Source organism: Dromaius novaehollandiae, chromosome 1 (assembly GCF_036370855.1).
Source record: "Dromaius novaehollandiae isolate bDroNov1 chromosome 1, bDroNov1.hap1, whole genome shotgun sequence".
Classification (NCBI taxonomy): domain Eukaryota; kingdom Metazoa; phylum Chordata; class Aves; order Casuariiformes; family Dromaiidae; genus Dromaius; species Dromaius novaehollandiae.
The window spans coordinates 19,165,568-19,181,963 of NC_088098.1; the positions used below are offsets into that span (position 1 = coordinate 19,165,568).

Sequence of the window (16,396 nt, forward strand, 5' to 3'; positions counted from 1 at the left end):
GGTTTTAGTACAATCTGCATCATATCCGTATTGTATTTAACTGGACAGCCGTAACTTTCTTAAGGATTCACAGGTGAAACAGATCCATAATCAAATGTCATAAAGCAGTGTCTGCTTCGTGAAGGTTAGATTGGAAGCAGAAGCCTATATGGCCTCTCTTATATTTGTAAAGAGGATAATTCTAATTTCACTTAGAAGAAACATACATCAGTTAAGGCAAGTTATTTAAACTAAATAGCAAAAAACTTATCGTGTGGTTTGAAATATTTGATCTCATGCTTCATGAAAGCACACTACATATAATACATATATATGATATGTGTATATATATGTATGTTTGTATACATATATATCGGTACATGTATGTGTATGTATATATATAAATATATATAAATACATACACACAAGTATGCGTGTGCGCACACACACACACACACACACACAGAGAAATGACCAAAAAATTATTATTTTATTAAGTAATATTTCCTCTCCCTTCAGCAAAGCATAATAAGAGTTCAGGCATAATAAGAGTTCAGCACAAAATCTGTTTAAAGAAAAACAAAACTCCTGCATTCCAGGGACAGTCAAACTAGACCTTTGCACCTGAGCTTACGCCTCTGCATTTGGCAAAAGTACAGCAGAAACATTTCAGGAGACAGAAAACTTACATTTTTTTAAGGTGTTTCAAGGTAACGTTTATGGTACTCAAGGAAATTCTATAAAAAAACTGCCTTCAATGAGTTTCAAAACTTTCACTCTGGAGACATGATGGGAAAGTCTTCCCATGACAGAGCACTTTTTCCTTTAAAAATACATCAGTTGTGTTATGTTTTATATAAAGATCCTATTTCTGAAAAGGAGTGGAGAAAACTCCATGTACATAGCTACTTTTAAGAAGTGTTCAGAAATCTATGAGGGAAAAGGGCCATGGGTTATTTTGATGCTACCCTTTGAAGCATGCCATGGGAGTAAAATCACTAATGAAGATTCTTCTTTTGGGATGGGAGGCTCCAGCTTTCTATGCGTGATGCCACAAGGGTGAGGTTTAAACTGAAGTTAGGTTTGTGTTCATGGTCTCATTAGATTGTAACTCAACAGTTCATTTGAATTCCTGTAAGTCAGGTACACTCAGGACTTGCCTTCTCTAATTTGGAGGCTCTCATATAATGGTCATGCATCTTCATGGCTATGCCATCCCCTTGCAGCTGAACCTCAGGGTTGGTAACCCTAGGTCTCATTTCACATTTAACAGGTTCTGCTATTGCTTGATTAGCAAAGGCTGTTCAATATCTAGACTGGAGCTAAAATACAATTTTAAGTGTTAACCATTTATTCATGTAGTTCAACTTTTTCAAGTCTGATTTTTTAATAGTTGCCTACACTTTTTCCTTATGTAAAAAGACCACCATGGCACATGATAGCACAGCCTGACTGTACATCTGCATATTTTATTACAAGCATCGTACAATGTGACAGCTGTATACCTGCCATTCTAAAAACCTGAACCTATGGTTTTACAATTGAGCTTATGAATTGGATGATAGCACCTGGAAATCCTTTTAAGTTTCTTCTAGGAACATAATTTAGTTAAAAATGCTCACATTGGGATAAAATCTGCTTCATTACAAAGGTTTTTTTCTAAATGGGGAGAAAAATTACCCATACTTCTCTTCCCCCATTCTACATATTTCAACTTACTTTCTCTGCTGCAAGCAATAAAACACTTCTGTGTTCAATATATGAATAGCTAAGATTTTTAAAAGCCTCATATTTTTCATGGTTTTCCTGAAGCTTCCTAAGAATATTAATTATCTATGCAATGGCTCCATACATTAAAATGCAGCTTTGGTATAACAATCTCATTCTCACACTTTATTCATTACTTAAAGAGCTAAGAGACACCCTGAGATGCCTTGCCATCAGAGGGAAGGTATAAAACGAATTTCCTAACTGCTCTGTTTACTTTGCATACCTTGTGGGCAAAAGTTGGCAAGAAGAAACTGGAAACTGTTTGCTTTGAAATTATCACCCCATTTACAGGATTCAAGCACAAAGTCTTATAAAATGAGGTAAGAGGGAAAAGGAAATGACTATATGGATGGTTAAAACTATACTGCCAGCACAGAAGGTCATTAGCGAAGAAACAAAACCGATGGGCTCTGAGAAGGCTGGCCTGTTCTCCCTCCCCACAAAGCCCGTCTCCACCCCACATATAGAGCACCCACAGAGAATAAAGGCACTAGTGAGTTATTTGCAAAATGGCTGTATTCAATTTAAAGCCATCTCATATTATTCCCAATAGGAGTAAACCACACAAGGCCATCTCTACTATGGAAAGCGCTAGCCACAACTCCCTAACTTTGTTTGCAAAAACCTCCTCTTCCCACACTAGTAGGGCCACCCAGGAGGGCACAGGCAGGAAGGGAAGAGAGCTACAGATGCGATCACGGCTTGATAATACACAAAATTTGCAACACTAGTAGCTTGGGCAGGTCCTGAACCCTCTTTTCCCCCTTGCAGTTCCTCACTCCTGCACTGCAGGAGCGCACGTGTTTGTGGGGCTGTGCTGTGAAACAGTTCAGAGATGTGGTCAAACTTTCAAGAACATCTTTTCAAAGCCATATAACAAGCACATATAATGCAGTATAATGCCAGGTCAGGCTCTCTTGTCCAGACCACAGCATAGCTCGACAAAACAGTCATGTAAGCACAAGCAAGGGGGCAGTGACTGGCAGCTGTGGGGCAGCGATGGCAGGAACTACTTAAGGAAGAGTTGACACCAAAGACTTCGTATCAGTGAATGATGCTCGATGCGCACTCCTAACCCACTTGGAACAGAAATGCTCTCTGCTGTGCCAGGGCACCTTGTTGGTACAGAAAGCCTGATGCGAGAGTGCTTTGTAGAAGGCTTTGCTCAAGCCAGGAAATCTGGGCATACAGGCTCCCTTTTGCATTGGCAGTTTTGGCGGTGGGGATGAGGGATAGCTAATGGAGTTAGTGGGTCCCCACCTCTCCTGGTCAAGAAGGAATGCTGCAGCACCCACTTGCTCTACTTATATAGGACCAAAATACTATTAAATTGTACTTTTCATCTACAGAGTCCTCAAAATTCCCCCAAAGAAGCAATGCAAAAAATAAAATAATCGGACACAGAGAAATGAAATTACTTGCTAAAGGCAGAAACAAAGCCAGACTGCGTGGAGTCACCAGACAAAAAGCCTGCAGGACCACACTGCATACAGTGGACCGCATACGTGGCATTGTGGACACCAAACCTACACACAAGGCAACCCTGCGCTCTTGCTGTATTCTAGCAGATAAGCCTGTTCTGTCAGACAGATACCACTGAACTATTAGCACAGTGTAGGAGTATCTCAGTTTTAGAGAGAGACACATAGCAGCAAACAACCTGACCTTGTTGATTTATTGTACCAGAAAGGTATGTGCAAAGCAGAAAAATCTGTGAGAGGAAGAAAAAGGAAGCAAATACATAGCCATTTCTGGCCAAGAATTCACCAACCTCTTCTTTTCCCAGCGAGCTTAGTAATAATGTACAGGGACCTTTCCACATCACCAGCTTTCAGTGCTGCTCATTCAAAAGCTCCTATCTTCCAAGCTTGCTAAAATCCTTTCCTAATATCAGAGTCCTCATTCAAGTACAATTCAAGCAGATTAATTATGCCACTGACAACAAAAAGCACAGGCTGCCTCTTCAAATTATCAGGAGGAGAAAATACCATGATGAGTTTAGTTTCAAGGAGGTTGTTTACATTTCTAAAATGTACTTATTTATTTACAGGCCTTGGGATCAAAATGAAAAGATAATAACTAATTGCCACAACTGGGAAAAGCAAATTGGAAAGTCTTTACCAAGTACATCTGTACACGGTAATAGCAGCGGTATAAGCAACACAGATTGCAAAACTGCAATTAGACAAGTCGAAAGTCTTACTCTGAGCGACTGAGATACTCTGTTTTGATAACCAAGTTACCTTGGAGATGATTCACACTCGGGAGGTATAAAAATATGCATTAAAATCACTATTAAATCAGGACAATTATGAAGTAAATACATTTTCATGCTGAATTATTGCACAATACTTCAACATAAGCCCCAAGCACATAAACTCCACAAGGTCACCTCTTTTGTCGATGCACAAAAGGAGGTAAAACCTGAGTGCGAGGGATTTCTTAGCCCACCTGAGCAGCACAACGCAGTTCTTGGGGCTCAGGCTTCTGTGCAAATAGCTTCCAGGAAGAAGTGCCTTTTGACACGTACTTGTTCCTGCTGGGAGAGAAGCAGAAAAGGTGCTTCAGATAAGACATAAGATATGAGACTGGGCAAAATACACAACCAAAGAGAAACAGTTTGCTCAGTGGGTTTGTGGGTATCCTAAGCAAAGAATCATTTTGGAGTCGGCATCTCAAGAGATCATAAGAAATTCCTCATTTTCATTTGTACAAATGCAAGAAGCAAGAGTAAAGAAGGCAAAATCCATTGATTCCACGTTGAATTCAGCAAATGAAGACTTAAAGGAGAAGAGTATCATAACAGTCAACAGACATCAAATCAGCCTGATTTTAAGAACCAGCACTACAAATTATCAAAAAGATATGCTAAATAGATGAAAAATTAGCTAACTGAAAGCTCTCAAGAAAGTTGACATTACTGAGTAATATTACCATGGAACTGCAATGTTCCTACTGCAGTTCACAGTCATTGGAATTATATTTCAAAATTATTTAACATTTTCATTAGCTACCTAAAAATGAATATATCCTTGATGATAAAATTAGTGGGTTACATGATTTGGTAGCATGCTAAATAACTCTGTGTGATTTTCTTGCTATTGTTATCTCTATTACTTGTCATGCTGGGTGCCTTCCAACCAAAACAGTCTTAAGACATCTGAATGCAGATATATGTATCCAGTAACAAGGAATGCAGGTAAGTTTGCAAATCAGAGAACTGTAATTTGAAGAAGCAAGGAAGCCAACAAGGATGTGGAGGTCATTACAGACACAACTAGGCATCACACCAAGAGCTTCTGTTGTTTTTAAAAATGCTAATGGGGTTCACAAATGCATAGATATGAGAGTGAATGGAAATACTGAATGAAGGTAGGGTGGGGCATGTAACAGTAATGAGTGATACTAGATTACTGTGTCCAGTCCTGTGGTCATGCTCTAAAAAGACGTTGAAAATTAGAGAACCTGCAGAGCAGAGTCATAAAAACAACCAGCATCTAGCAGTTGGGGTGAGGAAAAAAAAAGAAAAAAGCTTAATGTAAAATCAGATTTAAAGATTCAGTCCTTCTGATAAGCCACACAGACTACTGACAGCTTACTTGATCATCCTGAAGGGAAAAAAAAACTAGGCAATAAAAAAAACCTATTAAATACAGGCATGAGAAAACATAACAGGGATCAACAGATGCAAGTCAAAGGTATAGAAGGCCCCTGAAAGAAATGAGATATAAATCTGAAGAGGAACAAACAGGAAAAAACCTCTAACAGCAATAGATTCTCTTTTTCCTCAGCGTCTTCAGGATGAGATACGCTTTAGCCCAGGTAGCTGTTGGGCTCACTGTGCAATAGCTGGGTGAGATGGTCAAACAACTGTGGGACTTGATGGCTCCTTTGACCCTAAACTCTGAATGATGATCTCTGTGAGGAGAGGAAAAAAAAAAAAAACAGAGAGAGAGAGAAGGAAAAAAGAAGGAACAGCATTACTCTGCATTTTCAGTTATGTTATTGAACACTGGATCAAATGCACAATGGACTGTGAAATGCTTGCAGATCTTCCCACAGTTAAATGTCAAATGAAGAGACCATCTGTTACTAAACATAAAAGGCACCTCTCTTGAGTTTTATCCAAAGTACTAATAAGTAAACTCATACCACCACTTAGTGCTGGGGGGTTGCCAATATAAGTAGTCTTTTGGTTTTTCATCTCAACAGTTTGGGTGGGCAGAAGGAGGCAACACCTGGAGTGGATGGAAGATGAATATTCCTCAGTCACGAAGTAAGCTTCATGGCTGTAGTTATAGACTCTTAAATAACTTCTTCAAAGTACTCCCAAAAACACTTTCCGTCTGAGTGAAAAACCTTTCAGATAAAAACTAGATCTTCATTTAGTATCTATGGGAGGAAAAATAAATGCCCTAAAAGTCATCCTTTTCAGTTGCTTTCCTAAGTTTGTAACTTATACCCTGAAGAGCGATGTACATGCATTATGATTACAATTAGAGTTTACATGCGCTGTTAGTTAATTCATGAGGGGAAAAAAGTTCAGCTGCTGCTGATGTGAATCAAAACAGCGTATTAAACTTTCTAAAGCTTTTTTTTTAATACTTACTACTTCTACAAGACTGGGAAGCAGTCTTTTATTGCCTAAAAATTCAAGAGGTCCAACATTAAGCTTCCATCCACCTGCCTTGTACTGATTGAATGAACATAGCAGACAAGCTTAACACACATTGTGGCAACATATTAACATACAAATTAACAGTCTTCTGATGTATTTAAGAAAGAAGCTGCATAGGCTGGACTTTCAGTTGCAATGAACATAACCAGATCTCTGAAAGAGAATGGACTGACCAAATAACTATTACAAGCTGAAGGAAACAGTAGCCTACTACTATTAACCATTCCAAGCATCACGCTTAATCAGGAAAGAATAACTGTTGTATTTGCTGTGCATGCCTAGGCCAAAGACATATCTTTATAGCCACGTCCAAGGAAAAGATTATTAAATTTCCTTTCTGATTCTTGATGGGAGACCTCGCCTTGCATTTCTGTTGCACCATTTTACCAAATCAATGTGTTTTAGGTTTTCTGAGCTTTACTTTCATCCTGTGGCTGAATACATTTGAATAATGGCTATTTCCCCACTGAATAAATGCTGGCTAAAGAACTGTTCCTTTATAAATTCTAAATAGGGATGCAACAAGGAATGCAAGAGTTTTCTTTACATACAGGTATGACATACATCTATCAAAAAACAGCAGCATCTCTCTTAAACCATCTAACTAAGAATCCTAGGGTGAAAGATGTGGAATTCACTCTTAAAACTTCTATATATTTAAAATACTCAATCTGTATAGAGATAGGGTTAAGCTTGAAATGTTAGAAGTCTCAACTTCTACATGACTTCTCCAAGAGACCCAGCTATCACCCGAACTATCAATCCAGACATAGGAAGATTAGTGTCAGGTTTATGAGAGCTTCCTTCAAACCAAATCGACGTGCAGACTTCATCCAGCTTAACGAGAAGTACGCTAGCCAGACCTACAAATCTATTCAGACAGAAGCATGAACATATCTAAAAAATAAAAATAAGTGTAACAATTCAGCTTAAGTGCCAAAAGATGGATTTATATTAAAAATAAACAAAAAAAATAAAAACATGATGATCAAAGACAGTTCTTAAGTACTTAATCCGGCAGAATGGTCCCTACAGGTCTATCTGTGCAGATCCTGTGCAAAAGTATGAGAAGGACAGCTTAATGCCAAAATTTCTCTGCAGCTTCCTTGTTTGTTGCAAGATTAAGAAAGATTTTAAACAACTTTAAATAGAAAGAAAGAGATGACATATTTGCTCTATAAAGGAAACCATGACTACCAAGTAATAAAACATCCGTTCACTGGAAATTACCAAAATGCCTCTACTTTTTAAATTGTGACCTTAATTTAGTGACGCCCGTTACTGGGAAAAGCAAGCAAGACACTAGAAATAAGATTTTAATTAGTTACATCATTTCTGAGGAGGACACACTTTGATCCGATAAAGCAGAATGACCAATTCCACTTGTTCCCACTACGGCAAAGCTGTTTGGTCTGAGGGCAGGTGGCGGAAGGCCACGTGCCTAGTGCAAACGCAGAAAGGCAGAAACCTGGATGGTAAATACAGAGGTGGAGCAAGGGAGAGAGCGGCTCGGAAGGGGCAGGCTGGCTCTGTCCATGCCGCAGGCCGCCGCCAAACAGGGGACCCAGCAGGCAGGAGTCCCGCTGTGGCTGACCATCAAGCTGAGCTGGCAGCAGCGCTGGCTCACAGGAGCCAAACTGCAGATAGAAGTTGTGTGACCCAGTGGATGCGTGACCTGGCACTGCGGCTCTGATGACACAACCTGGGGACAAATTCTGCTGCTCGCTACAGCAGCCAGAGTCTGAGGAACTGGGCAAGCGCTGGCTATCAAGTTGGCTCCACTTTTTTTAAATCATCATTACTGACATCCATTTAGCACAGGCACTTTTGGACATTACTTCAGCAAGTAAGTCCACCTCCAACCATCTCTTTTTTCAGAAAAGATAGAAAGAAACTTGAAAAAGGCCAAAACTTATCCGAAAACTAACAGGGACAGAAACTGAGAAGCAGTCAGTATTAGCGGACAAGCAAACTACCACCTGCCTGAAGAAGTCACCCTGCAGGGATCCCCGAACAGCTCTCTTGTCTGCCCTGCTGCTCCAGGGCTCGGCAAGCACGTGCCCTCTCCAACCTGCATCTACTGCGGGGTTTTTACAGCCTCCAGAGGCAAGGACTCCATGGCCCCTGCTCGCAGCCACCTCTGAGCTATCTCTTTGACGGTTAGCAAGCTTTCTGTAACACTAAGCCATTGCTGGGTAGGCAAAATGGCTATTCTTCAGCTCATTATTTCCACATTGTCAGTATGAGTTTTGACCAAACAAGGAGTAGGAGTAAGACACTTACTTTCCAAATACCATATTTTTAAAACAGACACCCCCCGAAGTGACTTACTCAGTTAGGCTATGCTCCTTTACTTATTTTAACAAGGATTAACAGACCAATGGCAGCTCCAAGCTGGCCTCATATTCAAGAGTTTTTTGTTTGTTTTTTTAAGTAACACTCTACTAATTCTAATTACAACACAATGGTTTTCCTATTTTTTAATGGAAACCACTTAAACATAAGACTTTCCCACCCACTCAGTATAAGCTGAGCTTGACAGCTCCCTGCAGTGCATGAGGAAACCTGTAAGAAAAAGGGAAGATAACTTTCTACTATTCAGCACAACAGAAAGATAAAAGTAAAAAAGTAGGAGGAACACCATGTTTGGGCTGCTTACTTAATTCCATTTTAATTAGACTCTCATATCAGTAACAGTTATGCAGGTGCTAACTTTACTTAAAGAAGGACCTATAGTTTTTGTTTGCATAAATCAAGTATGCTTAATCAAGTGTACACTGGATCATCAACACACTGGATCTGATGAGGAACTGCACAAGTGACAATGCCAAGCTATTTTGGTGAATATTCATTATCTGTCTGCGGAACAGTCTGACTGGAGGAAAGTGAGAACAAAATGACAGTAAAAGAACTGTAGCAATTACTTTACTAGCAGTTAGTGTTGTCATTATTTGTTTGCTGGCAAGACTTTAAAGTTGCAAACCTTGATTTAAGCTCGTTACCTTAATTTTACAATTGCAATTGAATATTCAGAACACGGCACTAATGTAATAAATACCTTCATTCGCTACTTCATATGATAAATAACTTAGAAGTGCATGAAAAAGCTCAAAACTATAGACGTTACAGAAATGTAAATGATTAGGATTACATCTTCATTAAAAAAATAAACATGCATGAACCATTTTCTCAAAACCAAGCCAGAATCCAAACAAGTTAACAACGAGTCACTGGAATTTTTTGTTGTTCTTAACAGGCATTCACGAAGAAGTCTCCTTTCAAAACGTAATTTGTTTTTAGGAAGCTTATATATGCAAAGCAAACGACTCCCAAATTTTGCAGAGCTATTTAAAGCCTTTATCCCACTTCCAAAGATATCTGTAGGAAGATTCAGGCAGAACAGCAAGGATATTTTATATAATAGGTTTTTAAGTTAGATGTACAAAACAAGGCTTGGCTAAAAGAAAAAACATACTGTTCACTTGCTAACTCCCAGAATGCTCCAAGGGTGAGAGGGGGAAGGAGGACTGCTCAGGTGAACTGCCTGCTTTGTTCCCCTGAAACACAGAAAACTGGTTGCTATGATGAAACCGCCAAGGATGTTACACAGTCTCTTCTTGTGCACTACCTTGTGCACATCAGCATGGAGGTAGGTCATCTCGGTCACCACCAACATGCTAGGAAAACGCCATTTCAAAAAAAGATAGGTGCTGGAGGGCTTCGATCCACGATTGCCGCTGGATGTCGCTGACCCCAGCTGTTTGCCTTGTCCCTCTGCCAGAAGAGAGGGACAAGCAACATGTTCATGCTACTGGACTTCACAACATTATGTGCTAACATGAACAGCCATAAAATACAGTTTACAGTCATATGCCAGGCTGTAAACTCTGACAGCTGAGAAGTGGATTCAAACTCCAATAGCAAACATGGCTGAACGGCAAAATAACCTCTGGCAAAGAGACAGGATGAACAGCTGGATGATTCAGCTACTGGAACATAACTCAGAGTCACAAGTGTATTTATTATGTTATCCTTCCCATGTTGTCTCTGATACTCCTGGAGTATCAGAGAGGCCTGGTTGTCAAAAAAAAAAAAAAAAAGAAAAAAAAGTTGTAATAGATTATCAAGGGCATCCAAAGCTTCAGGTGAGTGTTTTGAGGTTTATTTTATTACAGAGTACAGCATCACCTTTTGGTGGGCTGATACCAGCTTCTTCCAGCCATATCAGATCATTCTAAAAGATCTGCTACACAGCCTTTATTACCAGGACTCTCCACTCAAAGTCTTCCTCCAAACACTGCCATTGCTTACTTTCTGTATTGGTTTGAATAACATTTTCTAGTGCAGATGATTTTCCAGTTCACATTAAATCATATTAGGTTCCCACCAGGGCTTCAGAACCGCAAGTATTTAGAAGGAATGAGGAGAAGCCAGGAGAGGCTTGGAAGCAGACTTCCTCCCTTTTGTTTTGGCTGGAAGCACGCTCTGCTCTGGCTTTTCCACTCCGGACGGCAGTCCCGTACCAAGCGTACTAAATCCTCTCTCACAAGCCAAGAGGCAAGCAGAGCGTTAAGGGATGGCCCAACATGTACGCGCAATCACTCCCTAGGTCACAGCTAAGGGGTCCCCCAGCGGACTTGCGTACAGCACGGTAGGCACCCCGCCCTGGTCCTGCAGGCCAGCGACGTATTTCATACTTGGAAAGAAAGGATTTTCAGTCCAGCTTTGAGTCCGATACCCTTAAAGAAACTGCAAGGAAAGCTCGAGCCAATTCTAGGTATATGCTACCAACCTATTACTTACTGACTGTAGCTTCCTTTTAGACTCCATTGTACTGAGGGCATAAATAATAAAATAAGCACATATCTCTCTTGAATGAATTACCTATTCAGAGTTCCCTCTGGTGTTCAGTAAGTTAAACAATCCTCACAGTCAAGGTAACAACATTAGCTACAAAAGCATTAACTTCCCTCACAAGCAAGTTTTCATTCTCTGGCTGGAGCTCAGCAGCCGGGAGAGGTCTGTAGTGCTGTGCAACAGAGAGCGCGAAGGCAGCGCTGCCCATCTGAGATGGCAGGGGCACAACACACACTTCGCTTTTCGTATATTCGCCCAAGCGTCTGATTAACTCAGACTGTTATTCCCGCCGATCCCTTCTGTCTCAGGGTGTCAGAGAGACTGACGCAACCTCAGAGAAGATAAAGCCACAAAGTCACAGGTACGGCCCGTGCAGGCAGGGGAGGGCAGCGGTGTTTTGCAGCTGCCGCGTAACTACGCCTTGAGTCACGGGTGCTCCGGGCTCGCAGTGCCGCTCCCCTGCACCAAACACGAGCAAACTACAGCACAGCTAATGAGCGGCTCGGGAATAAAGTTTAAAGCTGCCTGCCCAGAGAGACAAAAGGCGTCCGAGGCGCAGCCCGGCTCGGGGCCGGGGCCGGGGCCGGCGCGGCGCCAGGAGCCCGCGGGGCCGGGCGAGCCGCAGAGTCGGGCCGCCACCGCCGCGGGAAGCTCCCGAGGGCGGCAACGCGCCCCGCGGCCAGCGCTGCGCTGCAGCCGGGGCACCGACCTCGCCGGCCACCGGCGCCCCCAGCCCCGGGGGAGGAGCCGCCCGCGGAGCCGCCACGCAGCCCCGGGGCAGAGCCGCGCCGCCCCCCAGCGCCGCGCCGCGCCGCCGGTCGGGAAACGCGCTCAAAGTCCGGAGCCGCCGGCTGGAAACCCCCGATCGAGGCCGCGCGGGGAGCCCCGGCCGCCGAGGGGCGGCGGCGGCTCGACCCGCGCGCAGGCGGCACCGCGCAAGCCGCCCGCGCCCCGGCGCGCCGCGCGCAGCCGCAGGGAGGCGCCGCGTTACCTTCAACAGGTGCCGGCGGCGGAGGGGGCGCTGCCCGCGGGCGCGGACCGGCGGCGCGGCGCGGCGCGGGCGGAGCGGAGTGGCGGCGCCGGGCCCCGCGGGTCCGGCAGCGCAGCGCGGGGCGGGCGGCGGCGCCGCGCTCGGCCGAGGCGCCCGGCGCTGCGGCGACCCCGGCCGCTGCCCGTGCCCCGGCGGCGCCACGGCAGCAGCCGCGCTCGAGTCGGCGCGACGGCAGCGGCCGCCGCCGAGAGGAAGGAGGAGAGCGGCAGGGAGGGAGGGAGAGGGAGAGCAGAGAGAAACCGCCCCGAGAGGAACCGGTCATCGCATGACGATCGCGATCCGCCGCCCCCCGACAGCCCGAGCCGGCGCCGGGAGGTAGGAGCTGCGCGGAGGGGACACACCTGTAGGCGCAGCACATATCCGCTGTGAGCACAATGCGAGACAGGAAACTGAAAAAACAGCCCAGGGAAGGAGAGAGGCTCCCGTTCGTCCCTCCTTCCCTCCCTCCCTCCGTCCTCCTCCTCCGCCTCTCTCCACCCCCTGCCCCCGGTCAGGATCCGCTTCCAGCGCTGTCTCCTGCAGGGAAAAGCAGGCAGCGCCGGCAGGAAGAGGGAGCCGCACTTTCCCTTCCCGCCTCCGCGTTGTTTTGCCGCCGGCCGAGCAGCGCCGCCGCGGCCGCGGAGGCGCCGAGCGCTCCCGCGGAGCCCCGAGCGCGGCTGCGGGGGCGGCCGCCCCCCTTCCTCCTCCGCGCCGCGCTTCCCTGCGCCTCCGCGTAACCTCCGTCCGCAGCGGCGATGCCGACACGGGCCGGCCCGGCCTGCGCGGCGCTTCCTGGCGGGACAGGACTGCCTGCGCCGGGCAGGGCAGCGGGGCCGGCTGGGAAGGGTCCGCCCGTGCCTCCGCTGCTAAGGGCGGTGGGGTGGCGACCCGGGTGGGGAAGCTCCTGAGCAGGCCGAGAACAGACCGGTTTCCACTCCTTCTCCTCCGAGCAGCGAGATAGGAGCTCCGGGCATCCCGAGCTCACCTCTCTTCCTGCGTACCTTGTCCTGTCGTTGGAGGGCCGAAAGTACATCCCCGGGAAAACTGTTAGTGAACTTAAAACAGTTCAGCATTTATCCCTTTCAGGTAAACTCTTCCCATAATCTCAGCTTCCAAAGGTCTTTTCACCCTCTCAAGCACGGTGCTAAAGAGCGTGCAGATTCCTCCGTTATTCCTCCAGGAATGTGCAAACTGGAGCTTTCTCCCCCAGCTGTGTGCAAAACAACATCACATGTTCTTCTCCACATCTAGATAGCAAATTTGTCTTGACTATAATAAACATAGGGATTATCTTTTAAAAAGGGGGATGTTTTAGGAGAATGGCTCAAGTAAGCTTCTGGCAAGTTGTTTAGACCTTGTAGCTAGCTTGCTGTCGCTCAAACATGGGCCAGCAATGCTGCAAGGAATATTTAACTAGCTGCTGCTGGCACTTTGAGCACAGTTTTGTTAAATGCTGTGTGTGTTGGACCCACTGAAACGACAGGAGAGAGGGTCAGAAAGCCAGACTTCTCAAATGGCACCCTGCAAGTTGCTGAAAAATTGTCACTGCTTCTCAGAACAAAACCAAAGTAAACTCAAAATAGATAAAAATCAGCTCCAAAACCCAGGCAACAGTAAAAAGTGACAGGCTGTTCAAGGAGATGTTAAACCTGGCTTTCAGGCGTTGTCCATGCAAGTGCCGCCTCCGTTTAACTGCAGACTGGAGCCATTCAAACGTTATGTGGTGTTTTGTTGGGTTTTGCCTCTGGGTTTGCCTTTGGGAAGCAGACTTTGTCCTGGCTCGGGTTTTGTCAGCCAGTCCCATGCTTTTCGCTGACCTTCAGCAGCAGACCCTCATCCTTTGCCTTCTTCACCGCATGGTGAGAAAGAAATGCTCTGGCATAATTCTGGAGTATTTTGGCATTCTGAGACAGAAAAACTGGATCCCCCACACACACCTGTTAAAATCCTTCAAGAAAGAATGGGAATTTGAAGTGAAAGGACATGAGACTTCCCTAGGAAAATTAGGTTAGTCATGTCCTGCAAGCCCTGGGAGGGATTCAGGACAGAGGAGCTCAGAGGCTGCTAATGGGCTTGGTAGGACCTCACTTTCCAGGCTGCTTTTTCAACTTCTGGGCGTGTGGCCAGTTTGTGCCCAAATTTTTGGCAGAATGCCCTGGACTTACCGGCCAGGCAGCTCTCCCTGTGCTCCAGCCTGTGAATCCCTGCCTCCCAGCATGCTCTGCCTAGAGGCTTTTGCTGGTGCTTCTGGCACTTGTCACCCCCCACCCTGCCTGCTCCAGAGCTCCTTGACCTGCTCACCCCACTGTGGGGGGTGCGCTCAGTACTGGGCCCACAGTTGCTCCACCCATGGCCACTGGCCAGGGTGATGCTGTTTGCCACACTGCTGTTGCCTCGTGGTGGGTGCCCCAGCTCTAAGCCTACCCCGCTGCCGCTCTGCACGGCTCCCTCTGGCTGGAACGGTTCCCTCTGGCTTCTATTGCTGTGGCCTCATCACAGTCATTTCTTTAGAAACCTGCCCATGGACACGCACAGACACAGCAATGGTGACAGTTTATTTAATTCAGAAGAGGAGCTGGTGAAGTGAAGCTGTGCTGAATCCTCCTTCAGTCCTTAATAATTACCTGCTGTGCATTTGACCTTGCCTAGTGTGACAGGGATTGCAAAGTTGAACTAGAGCTAAAGATGGCCATCCCATCCTAGGACAGCTGTCCTCCAATTCTCCGTAAGTTGCCTTTCTGCTAGGCACATGTGGATGTGCTAAAGCATGGCATATCAGCCCTTGCTCCCCTTGGCTGGTACCCAAACGTATGCAGGATAACTTTTGATATCCTAGGCTGAAATGAATCAGTACAACATCATCCAGCACGAGGCTTACCTGTGAAGGTGCAAAGCATTCACAGGATGGTGTTCTGCCTCCCATGGGGTCCTTCATTGCCTTGGAGCCAGCACATCATCCTTCTCAAAATGCAGCAGGGCATTCAGCAAGCATGTGGCTTGCTCAGTTCCCTAAACGCAGTGTGTAATAAAGGGAGAAAACTCCCCAGTGAACCCAGATAAACAGCTGCGCATCAAAAACTGCTATTTGCTGTTAAAGGATTGTTCCCCCCCTTGTTATCACCACTCAGCACAAAAAAAAAAAAACAAAAACCAGAAGACTAAACACACAATTGCTTAGAAAAGAGCAACAAGTAAATGGTATAATGTCGGCTTCCCAGAGTCTGGGAGATCTTAACTGTGGCCGTGCACTTCCACGTGCACAAACTGTGTGCTGATCAAGGGCGAAAGCCGCCTTCTGTCACTCTCCATTGTAGGGACAGAGATAATGGGACTGCCTGTGAATAGGACTCTGGTCCAGATTTCAATTTCCTATTTATTTCCTCTCTCTGCCTTTACTCTTTCTCTCCTCACCTTGTTATCACCCACTCAGTCCTTCTGTTTTTTTCCCTGCCTGTTAATATCCTCCACATGGCACACAATGTTTGTGCATCGCTCCTGCTTCCTTTCCCAGTGCTGTTAATTCTCACAATTTTACCTAAGGCGGGGCAATGCGCAGTATCATTCCTACTGCCCAGACCTTTGAGGCCTGTAAAAAGACCAGAATTTCCAGCTGTCATTATTAAAAGCACCTTGTTCTGCGAACAACAGAACTAATGAAGCCTGGCTTCCTGTGGATTCGTCTGTGTCTGACTCACTCGCTGCTATAACCTTTCTTCCCTTCTTTCTTTCATGTCCTGTGTGACATCTCTTGCAGGTCGGCGCGAGGCAGCACTTGCTGGTGCCGGTGCCGCGCAGCATGTGTGCTGGTGGCCTGCCTACGCATAGGCGGCCGCTGGCTGCTGCCAGGCAGGCCGGTGAGCAGCTGAGCTCTTCCCGCCTTTCTCTCTGTTGGAAAACTAGTCTGAGTCTGTAGTCACTGATATTCACAACCCCCTGGGAACTTAATTATCTTTGAGACTTCTACCTCTTTCTTTCATTTGATTGCAACTAGCCAGTATCTTCAGACATTTTTATGGGGGGCTGATGGGCAGATAAACAACCGGATGATTGATTATGAGCCTTTAGAAAGTAAGGTTCTTGCC

General features: G+C 45.5%; 1 protein-coding gene and 1 long non-coding RNA gene across 7 annotated transcripts in view; one reads left to right on the forward strand and one right to left on the reverse strand.

The window, feature by feature from the left end:
- The window catches only part of PLXNB2 (plexin B2), a 255,297-nt gene extending 242,506 nt beyond the window's left edge, over nucleotides 1-12,791 (reverse strand). For 2 of the 6 annotated variants that reach the window (XM_064506556.1, XM_064506547.1), the window contains exons 1-2: nucleotides 12,677-12,790; nucleotides 4,201-4,288 (exon numbers count right to left, since the gene is read on the reverse strand). The gene's annotated coding sequence lies outside the window, so the exon portion shown is untranslated. Of the gene's footprint in view, nucleotides 1-4,200; nucleotides 4,289-12,275; nucleotides 12,294-12,676 lie in introns of those variants that run through there. The other 4 variants (XM_064506571.1, XM_064506594.1, XM_064506563.1 and 1 more) reach the window with 4 other exon arrangements.
- LOC135327502 (uncharacterized) overlaps nucleotides 12,076-16,396 on the forward strand; it is a 30,853-nt gene continuing 26,532 nt past the window's right edge. Inside the window, exon 1 of the long non-coding RNA XR_010387696.1 lies at nucleotides 12,076-12,650. This is a non-coding gene — a long non-coding RNA (uncharacterized LOC135327502). The remainder of the gene's footprint in view (nucleotides 12,651-16,396) is intronic.